The sequence below is a fragment of the Equus asinus genome, chromosome 2 (genome assembly GCF_041296235.1).
Source record: "Equus asinus isolate D_3611 breed Donkey chromosome 2, EquAss-T2T_v2, whole genome shotgun sequence".
Taxonomy (NCBI): Eukaryota; Metazoa; Chordata; class Mammalia; order Perissodactyla; family Equidae; genus Equus; species Equus asinus.
Window position 1 is genome coordinate 40,959,205 of NC_091791.1, and position 12,691 is coordinate 40,971,895.

Consider the following 12,691-nt stretch of genomic DNA (forward strand, 5'->3'; position numbering starts at 1 on the left):
TTGAGGGGTGTGGTCCGTGTCCCCGCCCCTGTTTGAATCTGGGTTACTCATGATTATTTTAACTAATAGAGTAGGGGAACATGATGCTGTACAAATTCAGAAGTTAGGGCGCAAAGGGGAGCTTCCTTCTGTGGCTGGATAGAACCCTCTCGTTTGGAGCCCTCAGCCACTGTGTACACAGACTGACTGCTCTGAGGCTGTCGTGCTGTGAGAAAGTCTCGCCACATGGCAAGCCATGTGTGGGTGCTCTAATCGGCAGTCCTAGTGTTTGAGTCATCCCAACTCAGGCACCAGACATGTGAGTAAATAACCTTCAGATGATTCCAGCCCCCAGGTGTCATGTCACCCCCCAGTGTTTGAATCTTCCCAACTGAGACCCAGACATCGTGGAAAATAGATAAACCATCTTGGCTGTGCCCTGTCCAAATGTCTGACCCATGGAATGGTTGTTTTAAGCCACTGAATTTTGGAGTAAGTTGTTACACAGAAACAATAACCTGAACTACAGGTTATAGAATTGCTAAGAAGCCAGATAAGCCAGGGAGGCAACCCATAGATTAGCAACAGTAGGAAACACAGTGCTATCATCTCTAGGCTAGAAGGACAAAGAGAATAGTTGGTATTAATGAGGCTCAGGGTCCAGGGTCACCTGGCAGAAGTTAGAACCAAAGTAGGCCTTCGGGAAAGAGGGGAACAATAGAAGAAATACAGCTAGGACTGAAGATACTACCAGAGGAACCAGAAAAATACTAAGTTTCTCTCTTCTTCCTGTATGTATATCTACTGCTACTTCCTCTCATTGGTCTAACCCAGCCTGAAGCCTAGAGAGTATGGCCTGAGAAGGTCAGTCCCTTCCAATACAAAGCAGAACAGGGGAAGGCAAGAAATGGATCTAAGAGGAACAGGCCCAGGACTAGCACTTTAGATATTGAAGAATGAGTAAAAGGTCATAAGACAGATAAAGAGGGATAATGTCTCAGACAAAAGGGACAGCAGAGGTACGAAAGTACATGCCCATACTCCGGAGACTTTCAATATCTCTCCACGGTTTGAATGTATCTTGCATTTGGGGTGGAATAGAATCAGTAGAGATTCTTATCCCCGTTGTATGGACGAGAAAACATAGCTCAGTGCTATGGACTGAATGTTTGTGTCCTCCCAAAATTCATACGTTGAGGGGGCTGGTCTAGTGACGTGGTGATTAAGTTCACATGCTTGGCTTCGTCGGCCTGGGGTTCACAGGTTCATATCCTGGGTGCAGACATACACATAGCTCATCAAGCCATGCTGTGGCAGCATTCCACATACAAAAGAGAGGAAGATTGACACAGATGTTGTTAGCTCAGGGACAATCTTCTTCAAGTGAAAAGAGCAAGATTGGCAACAGATGTGAGCTCAGGGCCAGTCTTCCTCACACACACAAAAATTCATATGTTGAAACTTAATCCCCAATGTGATAGTATTGGGTAGATGATTAGGTCATGAATGTGGAGCCCTCATGAATGGAATTAATGCCATTATAAAAGAGACCCCAGAGAGCTCCCTTGCCCCTCCCACCATGTGAAGACACAGCAAAAAGACAGCCATCTATGAACTAGGAAGCAGGTCCTCACCAAACACTGGATCTGCCAACACCTTGATCTTGGACTTCCTATCCTTTAGAAATGTGAGAAATAAATTTCTGTTGTTTATAAGCCACCCAGTCTATGGTATTCTGTTATAGCAGCCTGAACAGACTGAGACACTCAGAGAGGGTAAGTGTAGTGGACATTTTTCATTTGGGGAGTTATCTGAGCCCCAACATCTTCTCATTTGGGAGAATCCAAATGTATATGTCTTGGTGGCTGGCAGCACACTTTCAACCACTATGAAAGTAAAAGGGGCTGATCCACCTTTGTCAAAGCTGTGTGATCCTAACTGGACATTTCTGCCCAGAACTTGAATCTTGGGTGAGTAACACAAAGATAGAGAGTTCGAAAAATTATTCACAGAATCGGTCGTGGCATTGGCAGTCTAGTATTACCGTCACTGAGAGTCGAGAGGCAGCCTCTGAACCCTACCAGTCTACACTTTGGCTCTGTTGTCTGATTCATGATCTTTCTCGACTCCTGATAGTTTTCTAAGTCTGATCCTCCAGCCTTCCAGTCAGTTCTGGGAACTACCTATTATCTTGCCAACAAATTCCCTTCCTACTTAAGTTAGAGTCCGTTTCTGTTGCTTGCAGTCAGACAATAATACAATAAGTAAGAATTTGTGCTCTCAATTGCTATTGATAGCATTTACTTTGAGCATACTAGGTAGACGTTGAAGTGAAAATGAGTGCAGACTGAGACACTAGGTACGTAAATGTAATACATCTCTCAGAACTTGCTCATCATAAAGGGGTATCTCTTAATAAGGGGAAAAAATAAATCACCAGCTGACATTTATTAAGTACTGTAAGAGTTTCCTATGGCTGCTGTAAAAAGTTACCACAAACTTAGTGGTTTAAAACAACACAGTTCTGGAGGTCGGAAATCTGAAATGGGTCTCACTGGGTTACCATCAAATTATCAGCAGGGCTGTGTTCCTTTCTTGAGGCTCTAAAGAAGAATCTGTTGTCTTGCCTTTTGCAGCTTCTAGAGGCTGCCCGCATTCCTTTCCAGGTGGCCCCTTCTGTCTGCAAAGCCAGCAACGACAGGTTGAGTCTTCTCACATTTCATCACTTTAACAATGACTCTTCCGCCACCCTCTTCCACATTTAAAGGATCCTACATTGGGCCCACCCAGATAGTCAGGATTATCTTCTTGTTTTAAGGTCATCTGATTAGCAAACTTAATTCCATCTGCAACTGTAATTCCTCCTTGCCAGTAACATAACACATTCTCAGTTTCTGGGGATTAGGATGTGGACATCTTTGGAGCACCAAAGATTCTGCCTACCACAAGTACTTATTATGATGGTTAATTTTATGGGTCAACTTGACTGAGCTAAGGGATGCCCAGATAGCTGCCAAAATGTTATTTCTGAGTGTGTCTGTGAATATGTTTCTGGAAGAGATTAGCATTTGAATCCATAGACTAAGTAAAGAAGATCACCCTTACCAATACGGGAAGGTGTCACCCAATCCACTGAAGGCCTGAAAAGAACAAAAAGGCGGAGGAAGGGCAAACTTGCTGTCTCTGCTGGAGCTGAGGCACCCATCTTCTCCTGCCCTTGGACGTCAGCACTTCTGGTTCTTGGGCTTTCAGACTCAGACTGGAATTTACAACATTGCCCACCTCACCACCCAATTCAGGCCTGTGGACTTATACTGAATTACACCACTGCCTTTCTTGGTTCTCCAGCTGACAGATACAGATCGTGGGACTTCTCAGCCTCCATAACGATGTGAGACAACTCCTATAATAAATAAATAAGCAAACAAATAAATAAAAATCCTATTGGTTTTGTTTCTCTGGAGAACTCTAAAACACTTATTATGTGACAAATTTTAACATACTACACTTAATAACTTTTTTAGTAACGCTTCCTTGGGCCATGCCATGGGCTTTGTGTCCGCAGCCCCAGGTATTAATAAAAAGTTCCCTTGCATGCCATTGTTCTCTCTGCATATATTTCCTTCAGTGACTTCAGGGAAATGAGGCTGATTGAGAATAGGATTCAGGTGTTCTTACAATCTTGCCCCCCCCCCCACCCCCCAACCATCTTAATCTTACCATGATTTGCAACAAAATAATACAAATGACAGTTATTTGAGTCAACTGCTTATGATTTTTGCCTAATTACTATATAGTAAAAGAAAAAAGTTAGTCAAAACATATGTCAGATTAGCTTGTGTGAGATTTATTTGATTACAACAGTAACCTCCATTCTGTATGATAACCTTCATGGCTGGTTACACATGTAAAATGGTTGTCTGCTCACAACTTAAAAACATCAAGGAGAACACTGGGTGTTAGAGACATGGTACATTATCCAATGCCTTGATTTCCTGCCATAAGGAATGGTTAAAGCTGTGATTGCTATTTGAGAGGGTCTGTCTCTATTGCTACTCTCTTTGCTTCCAATGTCCTAACCAGGAGAGTGGGTAAGAGGAGAGGGGAAAGAACAGGAAGAGAAAAAAAATGAAGTTTATATAAATGTGATAAATCTGTTATATTATCTATATCACACACTGGACACGTTCAGGAAAAAAACGCCTCAATTCAGAGCAATTGCTGCAAATCACACATCCCTGATTACATGGCAGTATTCCTAGTGGAAAAGCCAGACGTCGTGAAGGATGGATTTTAGCATGTCCTATGCGTTTATTTATGGTGCAGCACGTCATCAAACAACACTTCACAGGCTCTAAGCTGGCAAACTGGAGGGCTTTGAAGAAAAATAATGAGCTGAGAGGTTCATGGCATGCTATTAAAAAGTTTGTGATTGGATTTGGAAAATCAGATGGGTCTCCAAGGAAAGGGACCCTTTCTGAGCCATTGCACTTAGAATATGTTTGAGCCCCAGAGCAGATATTTATGGGGAGGGAGAGTTGTTTTTGTCTCGAATCCAGGTTCTGACTCTGATGTACAGTGGGGAAGCCGCTTTGTACTGCAGACCTGAAGTCCTGGAATATCCATGATGTCACCTTTTTCTACTGATCGGCTACCACTGCACAGAGGCACGCTATTAGCTCTGCGATGTTTTAGCTTAATTCTCCCATATGTGGGTTGCAATTCCAGCCAAAACAAAGTCGGCAGGGGATTTTACAGCTGCTAAATCGCTCAAGGTGCTGTAGACTCAGTGAGATCGGGGACATCGCATCAGGATGCATCCATTATGAACAAAAAGACAAGAGAAAGAAAAGGCATCAGGACAGTGGGATCTGGGATTACCTGGTGTGTGATTTCTAGATCAAGCCTTTGGTCTTCCAATCAGTAATGGTGCTCTGGATTTTCAGTGCTTTTTTGGCATATGAGATGGAAGAAAGCACCTTGTTCTGGGTGGTGAACCATGGAATCTCTCTCACTAAATTAGAAAGGAGGCATTTTAGGATATGAGATCATAAAAGAGAACAGCATTTGAACAGAAAAAAAAAATTACACACACAGAGTCACACATAACTAGGCCAACACAAGATGATTTTGTGGTTAAGCCATTTTTCCCAGTGCAGATGACACTTGAATGCTCTGTATCTCAGAGTCCTCCCGCACACACACAGCATGAAAAGATGGCTCTGCAGCTGCCACCACCATAAAGCCAGGCTGCACTGTAGGTTGAAGTAGGAAGGACTAGAAACACTTGGTTAGTTCTCAGTTCCCAAGCTCACAACGCATGATCACCAAACCCTTTCCTTGAGTTCATTCTGTGACTTGTTCTCGTCTCCCCGCCAGTGACATGATAACATAAACACTTAACCCTCATGCCCAGAAGATCTTTTGAATTCTGCAAACAATGGGGCAGAGAAATCACATCATGAAAAATTATTTGTGATCATTAGGGGAAAAAAACTGGGGGAGGAGGGGGGGTAGAATATTAGGCTATTCAAAAGCAATAACCGTTGTTTCTTCCTCAGCTTTCTGCCCAAAGTCACATGGATGATGGTACATTTTCAAGCCTGCTCCAGCCCAACGCTGCAATGTGCAAGTATTTGTTTTGTATGAGCAAATCTGTTCTTTTTTTTTTCCTTGTTTCTTTCACTGTGGGAAAATGAACTTATTTTCAGTCACCCCTGACATCTGACCACTCGACTGATCACGAGGACACTGTGGTAAACCACAGCTCAACTTGAAATTATCTCTTTTAGGCATGGTTCCTGTACTTTGGATGGCACCATCCCTGCTGCCCAGCTTCAGCTCTCCCCTACGGGAGTTCCATTTTCGTTTTCCTCCGTCTACTCAAAGCAAGTGGTCTTGCTCTAAAGTCTTTCAATTGGGCTCAACCTCAAAATAAACTGAATGCAAAAAATGACACGGCTTTTCCCAGCCAAAGCCCCAAAAGCAGCCCGTTGATCCATCATGTCCTTCTTTTTAAAATGGGGGCTGGGGAACGCATGAAAACTTTAAACATCCTAGAAACAACAACAACAACAAAAAGCCAGCTCTCCTCATTAATCTCAGGACGATCCGGCAGGGTTTATACATATTCCTTCTGTTTGAATCATCTTGTTTTTTGTAGCTATTTTACACCTCCAGGATCCCGCCATCTGCCCACTCTAAAGAAATGCAGCAAAGCATTCCAAAAACAATGGCTGCAAGGAAAAACATTTGAACAACCCCAGGATATCGACTTTTCTGCACCCTTCTGATTACTGCTGCACTCCCTGGAGGGAATACACTGTGAGATGGCCCTGAGGGTCATGCTGTGGGGGGCTCACCTCCTAAGAACCCCGCCTTGTGCCCTGTCATACCATGAGGCTGACAAGAGAGAACTTGGTGTTCAGATCTGGCTGCCCTCTTGGCTGAGGAAAAAGGAGGAGGAGGGGTGGGCGGCTGCCTGGGCAGTTATGTCCTACTCAGATCTGGTGTGTGTCACTGGAATATAGGTCAACATTTGCTGGATAACTTGAGGCAAGCTGGAAGCATGCGGACCCCAGACCAGGCCCAGGTCGCCCTTACTCTCTTCCTGCCCAAACAAGTTCACAGGCCCAAAGAACGGGAGAGGCCATCAGAATAGATCCATTTTGCTCACAAATGCTGGGGAAGTCTAAAGCTTAGCAAAGGCTTTATCAGTCTTGGGGTTGGGCCAAGGAACAGGCTGAAGTTCAGCTGGCCAGGCCAAACGCAGCTGCTGGCTATTTGCGCTTCCCACAGGGACTTTTCCTCCACCCCCGATTTAGATACTCACGAAGTGGATGGGTAATGTGCACGTAGCTGCCGAGGGTGATCGTAGAAACAAAATGACTTTCAATTACTGAGCAGTTCAGGTGGAGGCAGAGAGAGCAGAAAAGGTTTTCTTTCCAACAACAAAATGAGGTGTCAGTTAAAGAGTTGCTGGCCTTGCAGAGAGATTATTACTTTATAAGCGATGTTGGCAAATGCTTTCGGCTGAACGTTTAGGCTTGGTTACTGCCTTTCTCCCACAGTCAGAGACAGATAAAGATATGACATGAATTGGTTTTTTCTTGTGAATTAAAACATCGATGTCCTGATATTTGGTAACAAGCGTTGCCAAGTTAGTGCTGAGCAGGCAGAAAGAAGGAATAAGATGAATGCTTTGCCTTTAGGGCCATGCAAAAAATGTTCACAAAAGAACATCATCCCACAGATTGTCCAAGGTCACCAGACTGTGCACACTCAAAATGGAACTCAAGACTCCCAAATCCCAGCGTCTGATTAATTGTCCTTTGACTAAAACATGAAAATAAAATGGATTAGCAAAGGGTATTGCTCCAGGCCAGAGAGTTCAGAAAGCACACAGAGCTTCAAGGAAAGTGGGATTTTCTTTAATTAGGCTGACGCCGAATGCCTCAGCAATAATGTTGTAAATGTGAAATTATCATTTGCACGGTAGGTATATTTGTGATTTCTCATCATGCAAGTTAGATTGAAATTTAGTTTGTATCACTATGTTCCTGGCATTGTGCAAGGCATTTTTCCACAAATTATATGATTTAACCCTCATAAGAATCTGGTGGGTCATATATCATTATCACTATTTTACTGATGAGACTTAACCCGATTAGGTCCTGGTTGATGTGTGAGTGGTAGAGCTGGGATTCAAATCCACGCTTCCTAACTCCCCTTGTTTCAGAACCACTCAACTGCCTCTTCTAAATAGCATCTTATTTTGTGTATTCATATCTAGGTTGTAAAATGTAAGTTCCTGGATCAGAAAACTATGAGTTAAAAGGGAGATTTCTTTGAATTACTTACTTGCAATATTTTGCTTAAATATAAGGGTAGTGCGGTTGGTCATGAAATATTATCATGCCTTTTAATTAAATAGTGCATAAGCTTATAAATAAATTCTCGATGAGGAAGACATTATATAATCTGATTAAAATCTGGTCTGGTATTTGAAATGCATTGAAATGTCCAGATATAAAATGGTTTGGACATTATAAGAGGAAAATATTGGCTTAAAAAGTTGAAAAGTGAAAGATGTTACAAGTAGATGATTTGACACTGAGTGCACATGGACAAAGCAGGAAGAGGGAAGTTCATTTAATTAGCATCTTAGTCAGAGAGGTTGGATGCCCACCTTTCTTAGAACAGAGGAAAAAGGCATAGCGGAATCTGTTCTCTATTTTTTATCTTTCTTGTTTGAAAAAGGAAAGATATGGGAATAGGAGAAATAAGTTAAAACTGCTAGTAACGAAGATGAAAGGCACACTGCACCTGCCCTAAAGGATCTCGTGGTCCAGAAGTAGAGACAGAGACATAAACAAAACACCATGACAGACGAAAAAATACGAATGTGTACAAGGCACAAAAACAGTGCAGAAGAGGAAGTAACTGCCTAGAGAGAGAAAGAAAGGGTCAAAAAAAGTTTCATAAATAAGGAAAAGTTGAGCTGGAATTTAAAGACTTTGACCAAGTGGATAACGGAAGGAAAAAGAAAACTCTATACAAAGGCAAAGAGCGTGAAATGAGCCGACATTTTTGGGACCAGAAAGAATCTGATATTGTTGGAGGGGAGAGCAGGTGGGCTAAGTGTGGAGAGATGAACTGGTAAAGGAGTTAGGAGGTCGGACCTTGGATGTGATGTGGTGAGCCACTGATGGGTTTTCAAAAGTGGATTTGAGTTTCTGAAAAATTTCTCTGTGGTGGTACCAAGAATGAATGGTTGGTCATCTGATCAGCAAAATGAAAAGCTGGTTGTTTAAAATAAGCAATTAAATAGACAAACTCTTGGCATGATTGGTTTTTTTAAGAAGCAGAAATAAACAGTATTAGATATGAAAAGGGACATTGAAACAGAAAAAGTGAATATTTGAAAATCACAAGAGAATCACATGAACAACTTTAAGCCAATATATTTGAAACTTTAGAAACAGTGTACAATTTTTAGAAAGCACAAATTATGGAAATTAACTGGAGAAGAAATTGACGCTGAGTAAACCTATACCCAGCAAGGGGCAAAAATTAACTCAATAGCCAAAAATATACCACAAAGAGTACCAGCTCCAGAAGATTTTGGAGACAATTTTTTCCAAAATTTCAAGGAAGAAATACTAACCCCTAACAAATAAGCATTCTACGGAATAGAAAACGAGGAAAACCCCCCCAACATATTTTATAAAGTCATTATAACCCTGATGTCCAAGCCAGACATGGAGAGAATGAGAATCAATCTCACATATGGACAGAGATGCCAGAATACTAAAAAAATATTACCAAGAAATCCCAAGTGAGGGTGAATATAAATATCATGTAAAACATACCTTATACGGCATGCAAGAATTGTTTAACATTAGAAAATCAATCATATAATTTATGCTATTGACGTATTAACAATAGATAATGAAAAATGGTCAGTAAAATTTTATACCTATTGACTATTTAAAAAAATCTTTGCCGATTCATTTGAGTCAGAGCTCCACGACTTATTAGTTATTAAATTTTAATTCAAATAAAAACAATCTAAGCTTTGTGTGAAAAAGGAAAAGAATGGATTAGAGGAGAAAAGAGTGGAGGTAAAAAGAACGTTAGAAGGTCACTGTAGCAAAGCAAGGTATGAGATCCAGACATGGAAGTCTGGAGAAAAGGCCTGACAGAAGACACAGAGGAGAGGGCGGATTTCAGCAATAATTAAGAGGAAAGACTGATAGAGGCTGGTGATTGACTGGATGTGGGAGGAGGGTTGTAATGAGGAGACAGGAGTCTATTATGACGCCCACCTTTCTGGACTAGGTGGCTGTATGGATGGTAATCCAATTAATCAAAATAGAAAATGCAGTTTGAAGATTTGTTTGAAATTAGCGAGTCTCTCTTGCATGAGAGGGAAATAACTACTTAAGAGACCTGAATGCCAGCAGCCTGAAGAAGAGCTTTTGCCATCACTGCATTTCAATGAATATCAGGAGAGAGTAAGAGAGAGAAAAAAAAAAGAAGCATTACTTGCTCTTGAAGCCCAAACTAGCACTAGACCTGGCAGAGTTGCCACTTGATAAACATTTATGGAACGAGCCGAAAGCTACCAGCAGTTTCTACAATGCATGGTGAAGCAGGGAGCTGAGGCTTTGGGGTACCCAGAACCACACCAGGTAAGAAAAAATAAAGGTTGCCTCAGAAGTGTATGGTAAATCTAGAGTTAAGAAGCACCCAATGACAGTATTATTAGCGATAAAAAATACTTTGAACATTGAAAACAGAGCAAAGAGGAAAGAATTTCTATTTTCTTAAATATTGCTCTATCATATATCGTGTTTATAAATAGTTATCACATTTTTAAAGTTAAGCTTTGTTCACAACAGATTTAATTTTTATAGAAAATCACAAAATATACTGTTTTTGTCCTCAACAATTCCTAGGTAGCCCAGGCACTGCAGCCACATGCTGGCAGCCACCAGAATTACGTTTTTCTCCCCCCGTGATTTCTCCAATTTGCCCTCCCAAATTGATAATATCCATCAATGTCCCACTCATTATGCTGTGACTCAAATATGTATCAAAATCAGTAGAAATAAAGCAAATCAAATCACCATTTTACTATGTATGTGCAAAATTTCAAGAAAAGTTATTAACTAAACAGTTCCACCCAGTTGGGAGAAGAAAGGACAAGACTATAGAATGTGGAAGGCCACTTCAAAAGCAGTAACATCCCATTGAAGGGAGCATCAAGGAGCTGCCAAGAAGTTTGTTAATAGCAAGACCAGTCTTCCCCAAGACAGTTGAGAATGGTGATGACTTCATTTGCTTTAAGTAAATTCATTCAGGTGTGAGTTGGGTGGAGAATGCTGGAAAACTATGAGTGGCCCACCCAGAGTTTGGTAATTGTTTCATAACCGCCTTGTGCTTAAACTTCAACCTTTGGGACACCAGATTACACTTGCCACTACCCAGGGACGAAACCCAGATCAGGAGGAGAATGTCCTAGAACCCTTTGCCAGGAGTAATCTCCTGCTGATCTGATCCATGAGGCAAGATCCACAGCAGGACAAAGGAACTTTTGAAAGGGACTTGAAAAGAATTCAGTTACTCTGCGGTTAACCCATCAAAGGCGTCTTCCTGTAACCCAGAGGACAGCAGGCCTCGACATGTGCTGACCATTTGGAAAACAGATTCATATGGAGTAGATCAAACAAATCAGGAGAGCCCCTTGCCTTGAAAATATGGAGCCTTATGAAAATCATTAAGCAATTCATTGATATTTATTTGCTTCACTGTGCTTCAGCAAAGCAAGCAGATTAGGACGAGAACCATTTACCCAGTTTCAGAGGCCTTAGTTCAGGAAAGAAGGATTCCCTTACGTACCTGATTTTAAAGAGCCTTTTAAGAAGACATCCTACCACACAGCTGGCATAGGAAGGCTGTCTTGGCTCCCTTCAACTGTGTATTAGGTTAACAACCACCTCAAGCTTCTTAGAAACCTAGAAATCCCCAGGCGCTTAGAGAAATTCCACAGGGCTAAGAAAACCCTTGCAATCTCAGAGCTTTAAGCAGAAAAATATTTCCAAACATCTTCCTTTCTCACTCTGCAGGACTTTGTGTAACTCATTCCCAGCCTCATAAAGCATGGGTGGCTCCACACCATGCCCGATAATCTGTCCTTCCTAATGAGCCAAAACTCTTCATTTATGGCTCCAGTCCAGTGGACCTGGAAATGAACAAGGAGCAAGTCCGTATTTTCACTTTGGGAGTTAGCAGGTTATTGTGCATGAGTTCCTTCGAAACCAAAGTAATTCACTGTCTGACGCAGGCAACTTTGCTTGCTTTAAAGTTTAAGGAAGTAGCCTCTCGAGATTCATCAGCCTCCCGGCCTCAACTTCCCGTTTACTCAGATGCAAAGTTCCCATGAGCAGAGAAGGGCTCAGCAGAAGGCCATCATTCTTACACTTTGGGCTTTCAACTCTACGCTATGGGGGATGCCAAATGTATAGCCTCTGAGGCTTTGGGAAGTCGGGGAGGAGGTTGGCTCCAGGAAGCTGGGCTCAACTTCTCCCAGAACATTACAGAGGTTGAAAATCTGTCCTCAAATGTTCAACACATATGTTCTGAAATTCATTAAGTTCCCAAATTAAAAAACAATTTAAAAAGATCCAGCACTGGTTCTCGTACAAAGCCGATACTCAAATCTTGTTGACTGATGAATTTGTTAGCCAATAAATATGAGAAATACAATCTGTTTTGTACCACATAGCAGCTGAAGTTGCTAGCAAGACATTTGTCCCTAGTTTATCACTATACAAGTTTTAGAAAATGAATTACCTAAACCCTGCCTGTGTTTGAAGAACATCTTTCCTCATAAAGTTTTCCCAAAACTTTCTCCTTCGTCATTTTTTGGAGGAACAACTATCAATTAGCTTTAAATTGTTAATTAACGTTTTGTTATCGCCTCAATTTCCTGGTCACCGAAAGGAAAAGTTCTGTTTTATTATCTGTTAACTTAAATTTGAGGGGGCAAATAAGTCCCTCAGGATTCAACGTGGATTCTTGCACAAAGCACACACTCAATAACTGTTTGTTGACTGATGAGTTTGTTCGTTGGTAGATTTTAGAAACATAGTCTGGTTTGTACCATGTGGCAGCTAAAGTTGTAGTACACAAAAAGTGTCATTCTTTG

At 41.6% G+C, this 12,691-nt stretch overlaps 1 long non-coding RNA gene across 1 annotated transcript; it reads right to left on the reverse strand.

Annotated features, from left to right (window-relative positions):
• Nucleotides 1-2,253: 2,253 nt before the first annotated feature.
• LOC106845902 (uncharacterized) lies at nucleotides 2,254-11,816 on the reverse strand. Its single transcript, XR_011495068.1, has 4 exons — nucleotides 11,383-11,816; nucleotides 4,861-4,993; nucleotides 3,085-3,382; nucleotides 2,254-2,659 (listed from the first exon to the last, which is right to left on the reverse strand). It is a non-coding gene; the product is annotated as an uncharacterized lncRNA (long non-coding RNA).
• Between the last annotated feature and the right edge of the window lie 875 nt (nucleotides 11,817-12,691).